This window comes from Dreissena polymorpha, chromosome 1, assembly GCF_020536995.1.
Source record: "Dreissena polymorpha isolate Duluth1 chromosome 1, UMN_Dpol_1.0, whole genome shotgun sequence".
Lineage (NCBI taxonomy): Eukaryota > Metazoa > Mollusca > Bivalvia > Myida > Dreissenidae > Dreissena > Dreissena polymorpha.
Window position 1 is genome coordinate 192508703 of NC_068355.1, and position 16118 is coordinate 192524820.

Consider the following 16118-nt stretch of genomic DNA (forward strand, 5'->3'; position numbering starts at 1 on the left):
ACAGCGAAGCGCCGAGGTTATACATTTTGATGTACCCACTCACGTCTTTTGTTAAATTATAGTTTCATTTCTCGGCCGATTTTGACAAATTATATATCATTAGAAAGCTTACGTTACGCAGTAAACAGATATATCAATATATATTAAGTTTTTCTTCTGATTTCGACAGCCCGGCGAGTTATAACTTTAACTTTTGCAAATATCATACCGTTTTGGAGTTTTAGAATCTAGATTTACGGTTGACATGTTCGTACTTAATACCAATTTGTAGCGTTTATATTTGGAGTTCAGTTTTAAAAATTACATCTTGCTTAGGAGAAAAGAATTCTGTATACGATAGAAAAATTTTTTGTTTAAAAACCAAAGTAATTAAGGAATGAAGGCGGGAAAATGTAGCGCGCGTTCCTAACGCACTGAACTGATGCTACGGTCTTGGCGATTATGCTTTTGTTTAGAAATCGGCCATTGAATTTCTTTTGCCATCTTATTATATTTTTTATGGAATATATTGTAGTATTTTGTTCACGAAACATATCAATAAAGCTTATTATAAATGAATCTTAATAAATTAACGATTTCAGCTCTTGTTTATAACACAGAAAGGTTGTAAAATTTATGATGAAACAGCGTATATAGCGGACCCTCTCGATATTATTCGGCTTTGCATGCATACTTGAAATAAAATGGGTGTCAAAAACATTCATCGTTTGCTGTTTATTATCAACAAGGTAATTATGTATAATTATTTGAAATGTTATTTACCTTAAATTATCAATTTATTAAAGATTCTTGAAAATCACGGTCCGTGTTACGCGGGTCATTTCGTATTTTGACATCAGGGCATCATGTCCAACTATTGAAAATCAGATTTTTTCACCGGGACGATGACGGCTTGGATTTAGACAGGCAGACAGATAGTTTATTCAGATTTAAACAACAGTACATCGTCTTCAACTCAAATATATAAATTATTTTTAGACGAATTGTTAGGTGATTACACATATAGCAGTGATGATTCTGAGAATGTTGCCATGTTTCTTATCCGTGTATTCTAGAGTCCATGGTTTGAGCATTTTTATCGCGGTGTTCAAAAAAAGATATCTCAATAATCTTGTTTATTGATAGATCTGTGGTTTTATTGCCCCTGTGTTCAGCACAAACCAATTATCTCGTTATGATCAGATACTGTGCCGACCAATACTAAATAACACTATGGTGTCATACGCCACAGCAGGGACCTATACTTGTATATTGGTCCCTAACCACAGGTGGCAATGTCTGGTCAGATTACACTTTTTATGATACCTCCATGTCTTCTCGTGGTATTAGTGGTCATTTCTTGGAGTAATGTAACGCCCAATACTCAATTTTGCGTTTATGAGATATGTAGCGTATTGAAAACATTTATAGTAGGGATGGCAACGAATACCGATTTGGGTATTCGAATATTCGGTCATCCTTCCGAACGAATATTCGGATATTCGGTCAACATCTGTTGGAAAAAAATCAACTTTGTTTACCGTACCATTACTCCATGAATTCTACTTTCGTTTTTACCGGAAGTTTACCTGAAGTGAATAAATATTGACACAGCATTGCCGTCGCTTATTGTTAAAATTGAATGACGAAAACTGTTTTTAAACTGTTATATTTACATGACGACAAAACAATTACATGACAAAACAGTTAGATCTATAAATAATTTAAGCCGAACTTACACATAGTATTTACATAGTGAACACGTGCTTTAATATGGTACATCAACAATAGAATGAGAAACATAATATTTACATGAGTACAAAACAGATCTATAAATAATTTAATCTGAACTTAAACGTATTATTTACATAGCGAACACGTGCAAACAAAACACCGTTGCCACATTTAAAAGTCACACGAATCGGCTTCACTGGGCACATGAACATTGTTCTTATTTAAAAACACGATTACTTCGACAAAATCACTGGCGAGTCTATTTCTTAGTTTATTGATGAGCAATCCAGTGGTTGAGAATATGCGCTCAGATGGCACAGAAGTTGCAGGTACAGAAAGAACACTTCTTAAAACATAAGCGACTTTCGGAAATTCGCTCTCGTGACGTTTCCACCAGTCAAGAGGTTTAGCGTTTGGCTCCATTTTCATAAGCAAATGATATATGGGCGAAATACCAAGCACATTTCTTTAAGTATAATACCTGATTGAATATTGAGTAATTAATTAAAGTTTGGACCATACGATACGCAAATACTCATAAGAGGTTGAGTAAATTATTTTCAAAAAGCGTTTTTTATTTGACAACGTGATTATAACCATACAATCTTATTTTGTTTTTTACACCAAGTCGGCACTTCCTTTACTCATTTAATCTGTGATCATATAAACTGAATTTGAGTCATTGGATCAAGTGCAGGTCGGTGTTTTGATTGCCGATGCGATTCGCACCTATCATAATTTTGACACAAAGTGACTGTCTTTGTTAGGCAATTAGCGGGATTTATGACCGGTATACTGTCATCACCATAGCGACGCATTATCGCGCCTACCGGACTAAACATTATGACACGAGGAACAACTTTTTTTACAATGTTTGAAGCAAATTTCACGAATACAAAGTCTTTGAAATTACTCGATTTTTTTATTTTTTTCTTCCGAATATTCGACTCGGAAAATAGTATCCGAATATTCGGTCCGGGACCGAATATTCGGATATTCGGATATTCGTTGACATCCCTAATTTATAGTCATCTGCCCATACAGATTGCCATAAACTAAATACTGTATAGATGTCAGCCAGCTAAATCACAATAATTATAAGTGCTTAATACCTATACATGTACATTTTAAACATTTAAAAAATCTAATACTTAACATTTAACGTATTTAGCGGGTACCGGTAAAAAAACTCCGTCATTTCGTAGTCCTATAAAGAGTGTATGAATAATCTTTCCGAAAAATACATTTAATACAGTGTTTTAATTTAGAATTCTATATATTTATAACTCTGTTAACTTATAAAGATATTTCAATATACATGCATAGACAGTTGACCGTGATTTTCAAGAATCTTTAAATAATTTTAATTAATTTATAATTTATGGTTAATAACCTTTCATATAATTTTACATAATTACCTTTTTGATAATAAACAACAAACGATGAATGTTTTGACACCCATTATATTTGAAGTATGCAAAGCCGAAAAATATCAAGAGGGTCCGCTATACATTTGTATACGCTGTTTCATCATAAAATTAACACCCTTTCTGTGTTATAATCAAGAGCTGAAATCGTAAATTTATTAAGCTTCATTAATACTTAGCTTTATGGATATGTCTCTAGAACAAAATATTTCAATATATTTCATAAAAAATATAATAATCATGGCAAAGGAAATTCAATGGCCGGTATCTAAACAAAAGCATAATCGCCAAGACCGTAGCATCAGTTCAGAGCGTTAGGAACGCGCGCTACATTTTCCCGCCTTCATTCCTTAATTACTTAAATTTTTAAACAATTTTTTTTTCTATCGTATACAGAATTCTATTCTCCTAAGCAAGATGTTATTTTTAAAACTGAACTCCAAATATAAACGCTACAAATCGGTATAAAGTACGAACATGTCAACCGTAAATCTAGATTCTAAAACTCCAAAACGGTATGTTATTTGCAAAAGTTAAAGTTATAACTCGCCGGGCTGCCGAAATCAGAAGAAAAACTCAATATATAATGATATATCTGAAAACTACGTTACGTTAGCTTTCTAATGATATATAATTTGTCAAAATCGGCCTAGAAATGAAACTATAATTTAACAAAATACGTGAGTGAGTACATCAAATTTATAACCTCGGCGCTTCAATAAAAGATCGATAGTTACGACACGGTCACGTGACTTAGACACGACAAGATATTTGGCGTAACGGTCCCGTTTCTTATCCGTGTAATCTAGAATCCGTGGTTGAATCAAATACAAATAATTACATTTTGGAATATTAATTTTTTTTCTTACTTTCCTAACTACAATTCTTCTTTCTTGAAGATTTTTTTATTTTATAAATTCATTCTGCAAGCCTCAAAATTTATGTAAATTCTTATAAATAACTATAGAAAAACACAGAGTTTCTCAAACAACTTCATGCATTTTCAAAATCAATTGTATTATTTCTTATAAAATTCGTACGATAATTGGTATTTCTATTACATTAATTCACCAAATGATTTATAAATATTTATAGATACCGGTAACAATTTAATTGGATGTTGCATAATGTGCCATGAATATTCATATAATTAATTTGCATTTTGCATTTTATTACCGATCGAAATCCGGCCATGTCGGCGTCTTCAATAAGTCTTCAGTTCGTGTATTTATTTGCAAAATTCCAATTTTAAGCGGCTACTTTATTATCAAATACTCCAGTTTATCTGATCGCCGACATATAACTTTACAACCCAGAAGTCGCCGACAAACCCGTGTATTCGTGTACCAAATTACAAAATGCCGAGGTAACATGGCACGCGCGCCAATGTCATATGAAGACTACTGCTGCGTCCGGTAAACATGTTTATTCAAAGTGTCTAGAACCCGTGTTTCTTATCCCTAAATGTTAGATTAGCACGTGCGCTATTAATTATTATTGGTCAGTTCAAAGGCATATTGAAGACCGCCGACTGCGTCTTTGTTTTATTGCCCAATCAAGCACCGATAATCCAATATCCTGTGTATTACGAAACGCAAATTTTAGATAAGCACGTGTCGTTTGTAAAAACATTTTAGTGTATATGCCATTAAACATATCGATAACATTAAACATACCAATGTAATTCTCGTATATGATCTCGGAAACAAACATTTACGATATAATGGAATCAAACAACAATAAGAATGAAATCGATTTACAACCAAATGATATTATATCCCTATGGAACGTGTTTATTTTTGCGAAATTTTTAACGAGTTATTAATACGTTTTCGGAAAATGTCCAAATTAAAAACGGTTCGAGAATAGCAGTTATTTTAGGACATTACGAAATGCCTGAAGCGCGCACATCCCGGAACGTGATTTACGCATGTCAAATGGTAAACCCTCGTCTTGATTGGTCGCCAATTGCATCATAACTTTAAATAGCAACATTACCGGATGTTTACTTGACAGTTTAGAAAAATGATGAACGCAGGTGTATATGCATTTCTGTTACACTTAAAACGTCATTTTAAGCATTTAAATAGCAAATTAAATCGTGCCGCGTAAAAACGCGTATATATCAGGTAATAGATAGGGTAGTAGAAATGCGTAGATAACAGGGAATCGATACAGGCGTAGATACGCGTATTTGACAGGGAATAGATAGGGTCGTAGAAACGCGTACCTGTCAAGGAAAGGGTTAAATAACAAGGTAGACCGTGTTTTGATTATCTTAGATTGACACTTTTTATTTCCGTCTGATTGTAAAAATAACGAAACCAATCTGTACACTGTCTAAAAGTTGGGCCGAATGGTGAAAATGCGGCATGCTCCCGATCTCTTATAGAATAAAGGAGATCACTGCGCAGGAAAGTGCACGTATTTTAGCTTGATTGCTCCGCAAATAGCACTGACAATGTAATCGCGTGTCAACATCCGGTTTTGTAAAACTTAATTACGGCTTTAATACAATGTAATTTTGTATACCTTGACGCGACTTTAAAAAACTTGTTGTCCACGGACAACTTAATTGAAAAAAATCAGTTGCCCAGACAAGCAAATGTACGACTCAGGCAACTCGGACATTTGATTTCGCCACCCCTGTCACACATAACTTAGAGTCAATAAGTATAAGTCTTCAAGTAATGATGTTGCACCTCTAGATTTACAATAAACTATTATTAATAATCAAGTTCAAACTAGTCTTAATGACAAAAGTGATGATTATGGTTTATATTGTATTATTTTTATTTTTTGGAAGGTACTGTCCAACAATTGATACCAATAAATCCATAATAAGCGCACCCCTGGGTATAAAATAGTTTTTTTTAAATGCTATATATACTTATTTATTCAACATGTTTTAACACAGATGTTTATGTGTGCCATACATGTGTGTGTGTTGACTTTATATTATAACTTTATTGTGATATAAACGTACATATGTGGTTCACAATTATTGTGCAAATTGCGACAATTTCCATACAAATGTACAATATTTCACATCTAAATGTCAAAGAAGAATAAATTGTATATTTTAAACATTCTTAACAACAAAGCAACCTGAATAATGTTTGTTTTCATTAGTCTCCGAGTGCAAATACCTTGATTTTCAATAAAAATTGTATACACAATTATGCGGCCGCCATTTTTGAAAAAAAAGGCCACCATGTTATTTTTTTGGTGGCTTACGTTTTTTTTGGATAGAGCACATGTTAAGCTATTCACATTCAAGCAATACCTTTTGAGCATCATTATTATAAGTGTCTCAGTCTGACATGTTACGCACTGGTACCAGTGTCAACGTCTGACCTGCTACAAACTAGTACCATTGTCTCAGTCTATGTACTGGTACAATTGTCTCAGTTTGATGGGAGACATACTGGTACCATTGTCGCAGTCTGACATTCTATTATACTGGTACCATTGTCACAATTTGACATGCCGCGTTAGCAGTGTGCTACTGGGCATGCCAAAAAATAAAAACATTGTTATAATAAATTGTTTAAATACTGTAGTACATGTATAAAAAAGATAATTGTATAGAAAATTAATACGTATAAAAATTATGTTTTTTAATTCACAGGTACGTCTTCAATATGAATGAATATAAGACATTTGACAAATTAATATTTAAATCATAATACATATAAGAAAAGAATAAATGTTCCATAAAATTTCCAAATGAGAATAATTATTAGTAATCCGAAACACACTACGATTTTTAATGTTAACACAACGTTTACAAATGCTTCCAATATACAGTCATCATGTATATTTCCCGACAAAAGCGCGCGAAAATTATACTGCAATGTACAAGGTATACTCCTGCAAAGCGTGTGTGTATTGATTTTTTTTATACAAACTTTAAAGCGCAGAGAACATTGAATTTTGTTGATTGCGGTTAAAAGTTTCTTTGGTCTTTTTTAACAAAATTATATCGCGAATAAGTTGATATTTCCTCCAAAATAATTTCAAATCATACACGCCGAATCTTTATCGTTATGGTATTTTAGTAGAGTAATTATTTTAACAGTAATTGTACTGTAAACTGATTAAAGAAGACATCTGGGCGGAACTGGATTTTAAGTGTTTGACGTTATGAAAACACGCAAAGCTTGTCTACTGACCTATTGTGTAGACTGCTGTCTGCGGTGTTTTGACAAAAGGGATTAACATGTGTGAATGTCACTCTGCCGATTTGGTCCATAATTACTGGTAAACATTGTTTTGAATGTTGATGCAACAAGAATACAACTGTGAATATTAAATGCAACTATTAACTCAATAGTTACCACCTTCTTTTAGTAATCAATGGAATAACGTAACTTCAAAGAGAAAATAAATGCATTAGCGAGCAGAGAATTGACTTTGTTCCGACAATTAAAACCATTCCTTATGCATTCGTTGAACGTGTTTACTTGAGTAAGTTATGCCTTTAGACAGGAAGCGGCTTTTCTTTGATTACGTCAAACTGTCGATTCTCACAGATTTGCGAGATTTTTAGGGTCCTTGGTCATTTGTTTACATGTTCAGTATAGAAAATCACCTGCTAACATGAAAACTTTGGATTTAATTATCAAAATAAAAACAATGTTGCAAACTGTGTTTATATTAATTGGTAAGTATTAGTTAAAAGACGACGTTTTGTTTGTCGTAAATCAATGAGTTTTCTATACAACAACAACTACTTCTACAACCACGTCGGGATCGATCTATCTTGGCTGTTTTTTTTTATTGTAAATATTATACTACTATTTGAATATCAGGAAGTCAAACAAAATTAAATTGATCGTTATCTCGTAAAACGCGGAGTTTCCCCCGCGTTGCCAACGCCGAGAGCCGCCACGTCGGCTTATCAGTTTTGCCGATCGTTGACCGCCGCGTCCAAAATAATGCAAACGCCGCGTCTGGCAGGATTTTCTTAATCTCACTCCAGGTCAATCACCACGGAGTATGGAGCGAAATTGGGGAAAACGCGTGGAGTGTACTGTAATTGTCACAATCTGGCAAGCTACGTACTGGTTAAATTGTCACAGTCTCACATGATACACACTGTCTGATAAAATTTTCACAGTCTGACATGCTACATACTGGTATGATTGTCACAGTCTAACATTATACATATCAGTACCATTTTCACAGTCTGGCATGCTATGTACTGGTGCCATTGTCACAGTCTCACTTGCTTCTAAGGTATACTGGTATAATTTTAACCGTGTGACATGCTATGTACTGGTACCAGTGTCACTGTCTGGCATGCCACATACTGGTACCATTATCACAGTCACAGATGCTAAGCACTGGTACCATTGTCACAGTCTCAAATGCTACCTACTAGTACTATTGTCACAGTCTCAGATGCTAGGTACTGGTACAATTGTAATGTACCCAAGTGGTTTTTAACCCTATTTTACTTATGTGTAACCTATTTCTTGTGGTCAGTTCTCTTACTATTGGGGAATGGTTTTGTCAGTCTTTGGAGGGAAACTGTTGGACAAAGAAAGAGGTTTTCTTTGTGTAATATTTTGAGTAATACATGGTTAATCAGGACTTCTACTGGTTAGTATGTTGTATTTGGTTGTATTAAACTGCATTCAATCCATTGTTACTGTTTCAATTGTATTTAAAGAAGGAGTTGACATGTTGTTAATGTTGAGTCATATATTTTCGCGGTTGTTGAAATGGTTGCACAATGGATACAATTCTTTCTTTTGATATTTTAATATCTTGAATTGTTTTAACTCATTACTAATAAATGCACTTAATAATGTGTGTGCATGATTAACTTGCAGCAGTCACAGAAAGCGTGGGAAGAAGGAGCAAGGGAGTGAAATCCATTCAGTTCCACAAATTGGTAATTAAACTGTGTGTTGTGTACTATGCAATGTTCTTGTCATGTGATATGTTTGTTGCTTTGTATGTTTGTTATTATTTGTATTGCAAAATAATGTTTAAGGTTCAGGTGCAATTGTAAAGCCACTAGAACAAGACATATTATAAATGTTATTATTAATTCAAGGATATTTATATTAATAATAATATAGTAATTATTATTAATCATATGTCTTAATATGTGTATTTGTATATTTTACAGATTGGAGCCTTGACGTTTGATGCTCTTGAGTTATCTGTGAATCAAATATTCTAATTATATTGAAACGTAAAACTAGACAGTCTTGAGTTATCTTCCTCCTGTGTGGTTAGGTAGCAAAATAACCACAAAGTTATAGTAACAGTCTGACATGCTAAGGACTGGTACCATTGTAACAGTCTGACATGCTACGTAATGGTACCAGTGTCACAGTCTGACAGATGCTACGTACTGGTACCATTGTTACAGTCTGAGATGCTACATACTGGTATAATTGTAACAGTCTTACATGCTACAGACTGTTACCGTTGTAACAGTCTGACATGCTACGTACTGGTACGATTGTCAGAGTATCAGACGCTACGCACTGGTACCATTGTCAAATTCTCACATGCTACATACTGGTACACTTCAACATCGTTATTTCGAACACCGATAATCCGAAGTCACCGTTATTTCGAAGTATTTTTCGGGTCCCGATACTGGTTCTTCTTTGTTTAATGTTAAATTTTATTGTTAATCCGAACTTCGTTAAACCGAAGAAATCGTTAATTCGAAGTGATTCAGTCGGTCCCAACACTATAATTCGCACCTTATTAACAATCTTTAATCCGAAGTAAAAACTGCAAAATACTGAGCTTAATTTCACACCTTTGTCGTGGCTCGTCAAAAGCCAATAATTACACCTTTGTCGTCTGCGCGAACACCGGTGTTCAGAGAGACATCGCGTATTAGTTAAAAAAATGTTAATTAATTTCAGAAAATGTATTAATATGTATGTATGTCTGATAATTTGTGCTATTCATTATATTTTATATGTTCTGTAATAAGACAAAAATAAAAACAAGAAAAATAATCGTTTTATTCCTCCGTTTGTTACAAGTGGAAATCTATTGCTATCTGACTAGTTTACGCTTTCAGTAAGCGTGTAACCGGACCATGTGAATTCCACAACGTTTCATTTTTTACAGAATCAAAGAAGTCTTTTGTCAAATGTTTATTTCGAATTATCGTTAATCCGAAGTTTTTTTAACGGTCCCGACGACTTCGAAATAACGGTGTTGAAGTGTAATTGTAACAGTCTGACAAGCTACGAAGTGACACAATTGTTACAGTCTCACATGCTTAAAACTGGTATAATTGTAACAGTCTGACATGCTACGTACTGGTACCATTGTCACAGTCTGACATGCCACGTACTGGTACCATAATCATAGTCTTAGATGCTAAGCACTGGTACCATTGTCACCATCAGACATGCTACGTACTGATATAATTGTAACAGTCTGACATGCTACGTACTAGTACCTGACATGCTCCGTACTGGTACCATTGTCAAAGTCTGAACTGCTACTTACTGGTACCATTTTCACAGTCTAACATGCTATGTACAGGTATTATTGTCACAGTCTAACATAAGACATACCAATACTATTTTCACAACCTGACATACTACATTACTGGTACCATTGCAGCAATTTTTTTTATTATAAAGTACCGAACAATGGCATTTTTCCAGTAAGGAAAAAACTACAAATTTCCCAATTGCTGTCAAAAAATATCCCAATTGAAGAAAACTTAAATAACAATGCAACAGCAACTTTTAACTAGTTTTCCTATGCAGCGTTATGGCTTGAACCTAAGTTAATATAATATTGACAACTTAACAACATTTAATTATCAATTTTAAAGTATTTGGGAGCAAATAAATCAAATACACAAATTTTCCCAATTTCTGGGTTTTTCTCGCACAATTTTCCAAATTGGACTGGTACCATTTCTTTTCCCAATGGGTTACAAAAATCACAGCATTGTCTCAGTCTGTATGTACTGGTACAATGGTCACAGTCTGACATGCTAGGTATTGGTACCATTACACTATAATGTTTGTATTCATTTTCAGGGTAAAACGGTTGCAACTGCACAACCATTTTGCAATGAAAATAATTTCATTTTTTGTTAACACCCCACTTCAACTTACATACCAATCTCCACGCAGAGTTGTCGTTCCTTACTCTCACATACAACTCTGCGAAAGGCTCAGCCCTCCATTTTGTCTATAAAATAGATAAAACCGAACAAACGCATTAAACGTATATTTGATTGGAGATTTAAGATCGCATGCATTAAATTAAGAAATATGACTTAAATGTACGATAAATCGTGCAAAAACTTGCGAGTTTTAATGCAACTCTTTGGAACTAATTTATTGCCCATTTACACAGATGGAATCATTCCACGCACTTCACAAATGTAAACAATTGAATATATTTTTTTTTGAGTGACGTTAGGAATTGCTTCGACGTGTGTATGTATGTTGGTTTCTTAACATAAAAAAACATATCAATTTTATAATAATGAATTAAGACTGATATAAGATATCATGGTATGTGATGGTTTTCTTTAATGCAGTGAATGCAATGAACCGTCGTGCAAGAGATTGTTTAGTATTCTGTAACCTCAATGATAGACGCTTGGAATGATCATGAAATAAATGAGACGCTTTCATAACAATAGTCCGTTCTGAGCCCAACACAGAGGTGAATGTAATGTAACCGTTGTGCAAGAGATTGCTTACATACTTTCAAATCACTTTCAAGGGGTTACACAATGATTGAATGATCATCAGCATGTTTCTCAGTATTTAACATTCCTGCCAATCCCTCTTACAGTTATATTTAAGTCTACCTTTAGTTTCAATTAACATCACACACATCAGGGTGTTTTATTTTACTATACATTATCACTGCTTACACATAGGCATTTTATATAATATTTAAATGAATAACACTACCACTAAAGCCCACAAGAAACACTGAAATATGATTGAATATAAATAATGCTACATTCATGTAAAAATATATTACGGTAAAACAGTACAGCAAGACGGTATAATAAAAATACTATACTGCTACAGAATTTGTTATTTTTTGTTTCAAATTTTATTTACTTACATGTAAGTTCAAATACTTCTTCAGAATGTGAATCAAACCGCAGAAAGGGAGAACAAACAAATTGTTCTCTCATGCAAGTGTATAATACACAAATTATAATACGTTTAAACAAAGTAAGCATACTAGTATTATGCATGAGGAATTTGAGTTGAAGCCTATGTTACTATTTTGTATACCAGACTATTGGTATATTAAATATTCTAGTCTGATCGGGATATAGATAAATCCAACCTAATGGCATATTCACATCATTCAGGGATTTGTTACAACATTTTACCATTGGAAATGGTTGTGAGATATATTAGCAATGCAAGTCCAAGGGAGACCACTCAAAATAATAAATGTACAAAACATCTCTGTTTGTCCAAGAATTATAAGTTAAATTGAGATTTTACATTTACTTCATGGAATTTATGGAGTTCTTAATATCCTTATAAAACTGAAATGCATACGGCATATTATTTACTTTTAGACATGAACTAAAGACATGAACATGTCATAAACATGCTTTAATGTTGGTGGTAAATTTATGAAATTTATGGACCACTCATTCAAAATAATTTGACAGAGTGAATCAGGTGATAAATAACAGTCTTGATAATTATTTGATAATTGCTGAGAACAACTTGCAATTAATAAATTACAATGTTCAACATGAATTTACAGCATACAGTATAAAATATGGATTTCTTCTTAATTGGGTTAGAACTGAAAACCCTTGTCCAGTTTATTTAACTTCTTTTATGTGGTTACAAGGAAGATGTAAAAAAATGTTTCTTGAAATGACAGGCAACACACATTTGACAGCAGACAATGACTGAAAAATAGCATATATCTAAGAACTTTCACTTCAGTTGAGCATGCAATATGTGATTGGGCTGCATGCCACTGAGGCTGTGACTGGTATTGATATCAATGTAATCTTACCTGACCTGACTTTGCGACCTTGCGGCTTGTAATTCTTGACTCGACAACTATTCCAGGCACTGTTACTTCCACTTTAACAGAAGGTTGGTCAGTATAGGTGTCAAGTGTTTGGATTGAGTTACAGTCCCACTGCTCATTATACAACTGTTTCAACCACAATCACTTTTATCTCAACAAGAGGAAGGTAAGTACATGTCCAGTGTCTAGCTGGAATTATATTTATGTAGCCTACTAGACAACTATTCCAACCACAGTCACTTCCACCTAGACAGTTTGGATGTCAGTACATATCCAGTGTCTGACTCAAGTTTTCTGCTGCTTACTAGATAACTATCCCAACCACTGTCACTTCCACCCAAACAGGAGGGGGCCAGTATAGTGTCAAGTGTTTGGCTTGAGTAACAGTTCTGCTGGTCACTTACTGTTCCAACAACAGTCTCGTCCGCATAGACAGGATGGAGTTCCGTGAATGTCCAGCGACTGGCTCAAATTCTATTTCTCTTGCCTGAAATGCTTGAGCTCCTTGGTTGCCAAAGTGCCATCTGTACATCAACTGTGTATTTGAAACAAAAAAAATAATTAGCTCATTAATTATTTCCCAAAAAGGTAAACACAACTCTGTGAATACATATTATTAATGCATTTAAACTTCTTCAGCCACAAAACAACCTATCAGATTCTCAAATCAAGTGTGAAAAACATTTAATTGAAATCAACTTACCAACATTGCTACCCGATTGCTACCCAATATAATTTCACTGTTTTATTAAAGTTTAATTATAATTTATTATAAAACTGAACTCAAATAAAAATTATCTCAATAAAATGGGTTGCTATGTCTGTTTTACAAGGGAAATCATGGATACAGGATGTAGAAGTCTCAATCACAAGTGTAAAATTGTGTTTTTTTAGAATGCAAAAAATGATGCTCAATGAAAATATTGGTGTTTTGTGCGTTCCTTGGCTATTCAAGAGTTCTTTAAGCATTACATTTATCAGCTACTGAGGTGTTTTCATGGCTCTATTGATAGTGAAACAAAATACACCAATTAAATTGATGAGATGTCGTCAGGGCATTCTTGTTCTTAATATAAACAAAATCATTCTCTACTTGCTTGGAAAGGTCACTTCCAACAGCCTTGCTGTTGGGCTAACTCTTTAGCCACGTGGTTTAAGTGTCTGACTACCACTCTGGAGGTCGTGGGTTCAATACCCGCCTTGAGCTCAGTATTTTCACATTAGTATATTATTATTTCACACATATAATTCACTGCTTGCTTGGGGGACAAAGTATATCATTATGTCACACCAAAGGAGAGTTCTCTGTTGCAATAGGCCATCTGAACTTAAAAATTCTATTCGCTGAACATAATTTTTTTTTAATTGTAACAGTGTTTTTTTTTGTCATTCACATTCGGGTCCAGTAAGCAGACCCATTCCCAATGGAAATAAGTATATATTTTTCCCAAATGGAAGCTAAAAATTCCTAATGGAAGGTTTGCAAAAAAAATTAAAAAAAATTAGATCTCAATATTTTGTTATCTCCCATCCAAGTTCAACCATAGTAAATATAATACTGGACACACTTTTATTCTCAATTTTGAAGCATATTTTGCAAAAAAACAACACTAATTTCCCAATTTTATTCAAAACGCCGCGATTTTCCCCAATTTAAAGGGGCTTGGCCCCATTCCCAAAATGGTGAAAAAAACACTGCAATAACAGTATTCCTTGTTCTCAATATCTACCTTCCTAATTGTATCACGAGTGATAACAATGCAATACAGTACAGCCAAGGCGGAACAAACATTATCCGCAGCTACGCCACGGCAAGATTATTAGTACGCGGCGGCCATATCGTGTGTTTATGCGGTGAATCGCCACAGCACTCAGCATCGTTCCGTGCAACGACGCCGAGCCTGTTTCAACCTCGCGTACTTTCGCAGAGTGAATCCGCCGCATACGTACGCAGCGGATCAAATAAATAGATTTACATCTACATGTTCATTTGTGTAGCATAGCAACCTAGATTTAGGCCACTTTCATAGTTATTAGTTTCATGTTATAAAGTGATATCATGGGCATCGTACAGTTTATAGGTGCCTATTGCAACCGTTGTTTATTGTTTGTGTTTTCTTTAATATACACTTATATTTGTTAATGCAGCATCAACATACTTAAACAATATCCCGGAAAGAGGAAAATAATGCATTTGAATATCAACCGTACTTTGACAACTGACGACAGAAATTATTTGATTTACGATGTAATTCTAGATTTAGTGCAGATTCATTCATACGACTCAAAGACACTATTTTGTTTTACGGATCCTTTTTTCTTAGAGGACTGGATGAGTCATGTAAAATATCGTCTATAAAAAAAAAAAATTATAAACAACTGGTAGCAATATGTGTGGCAGATAATTGGTCAGTATCACATTTCAACAAACTATTTTGACCTGTTAATTCTTTTCAGCTCAATTCTACAGGTAAATGTGCCCATAATATTATTTTAATAAGCGGATATGATTTTTATATGATGCTTTACAGAATATTTATATAATATCACGTCTTTAAATATATCGATATTTATTCAAATGAAGCCTTTAATTAGATATTTGCAAAATATAAGGGTTACCGCTTCTATATACACACAATGCAGCATTTAAATTATGTGTTTGAATGTACATGTACATGTAGTAACATATTTGTATTTCATTTTCAGTGTTTGGCTGTTTTATTCAAGCAGTGCTACAAGGACAGCGTAAGTCAGAAGTAAATTATAACGTGTGTGGTATTTTGATGACTTCGATTTTTGTTGAAATTTTCAGGATAACAACAATTTGGTTATAAACGGGAATGCACTCACTAAAAAACTCAACAGCAGGCTATTTTATTAACTATGTTATCTATTTTATTTTGAATCCGCGCACATTAAATATTATGATTTGAGATATTA

The 16118-nt window shown here is 33.9% G+C and overlaps 1 protein-coding gene and 1 long non-coding RNA gene across 2 annotated transcripts in view; one reads left to right on the forward strand and one right to left on the reverse strand.

The window, feature by feature from the left end:
* LOC127865349 (uncharacterized) overlaps window positions 1–16118 on the reverse strand; it is a 151652-nt gene that overhangs the window by 80825 nt on the left and 54709 nt on the right. The window lies entirely within an intron of this gene.
* On the forward strand, window positions 8613–9359 carry LOC127864416 (uncharacterized). The gene is made up of 3 exons (XR_008041902.1): window positions 8613–8747; window positions 8981–9042; window positions 9283–9359. It is a non-coding gene; the product is annotated as an uncharacterized LOC127864416 (long non-coding RNA).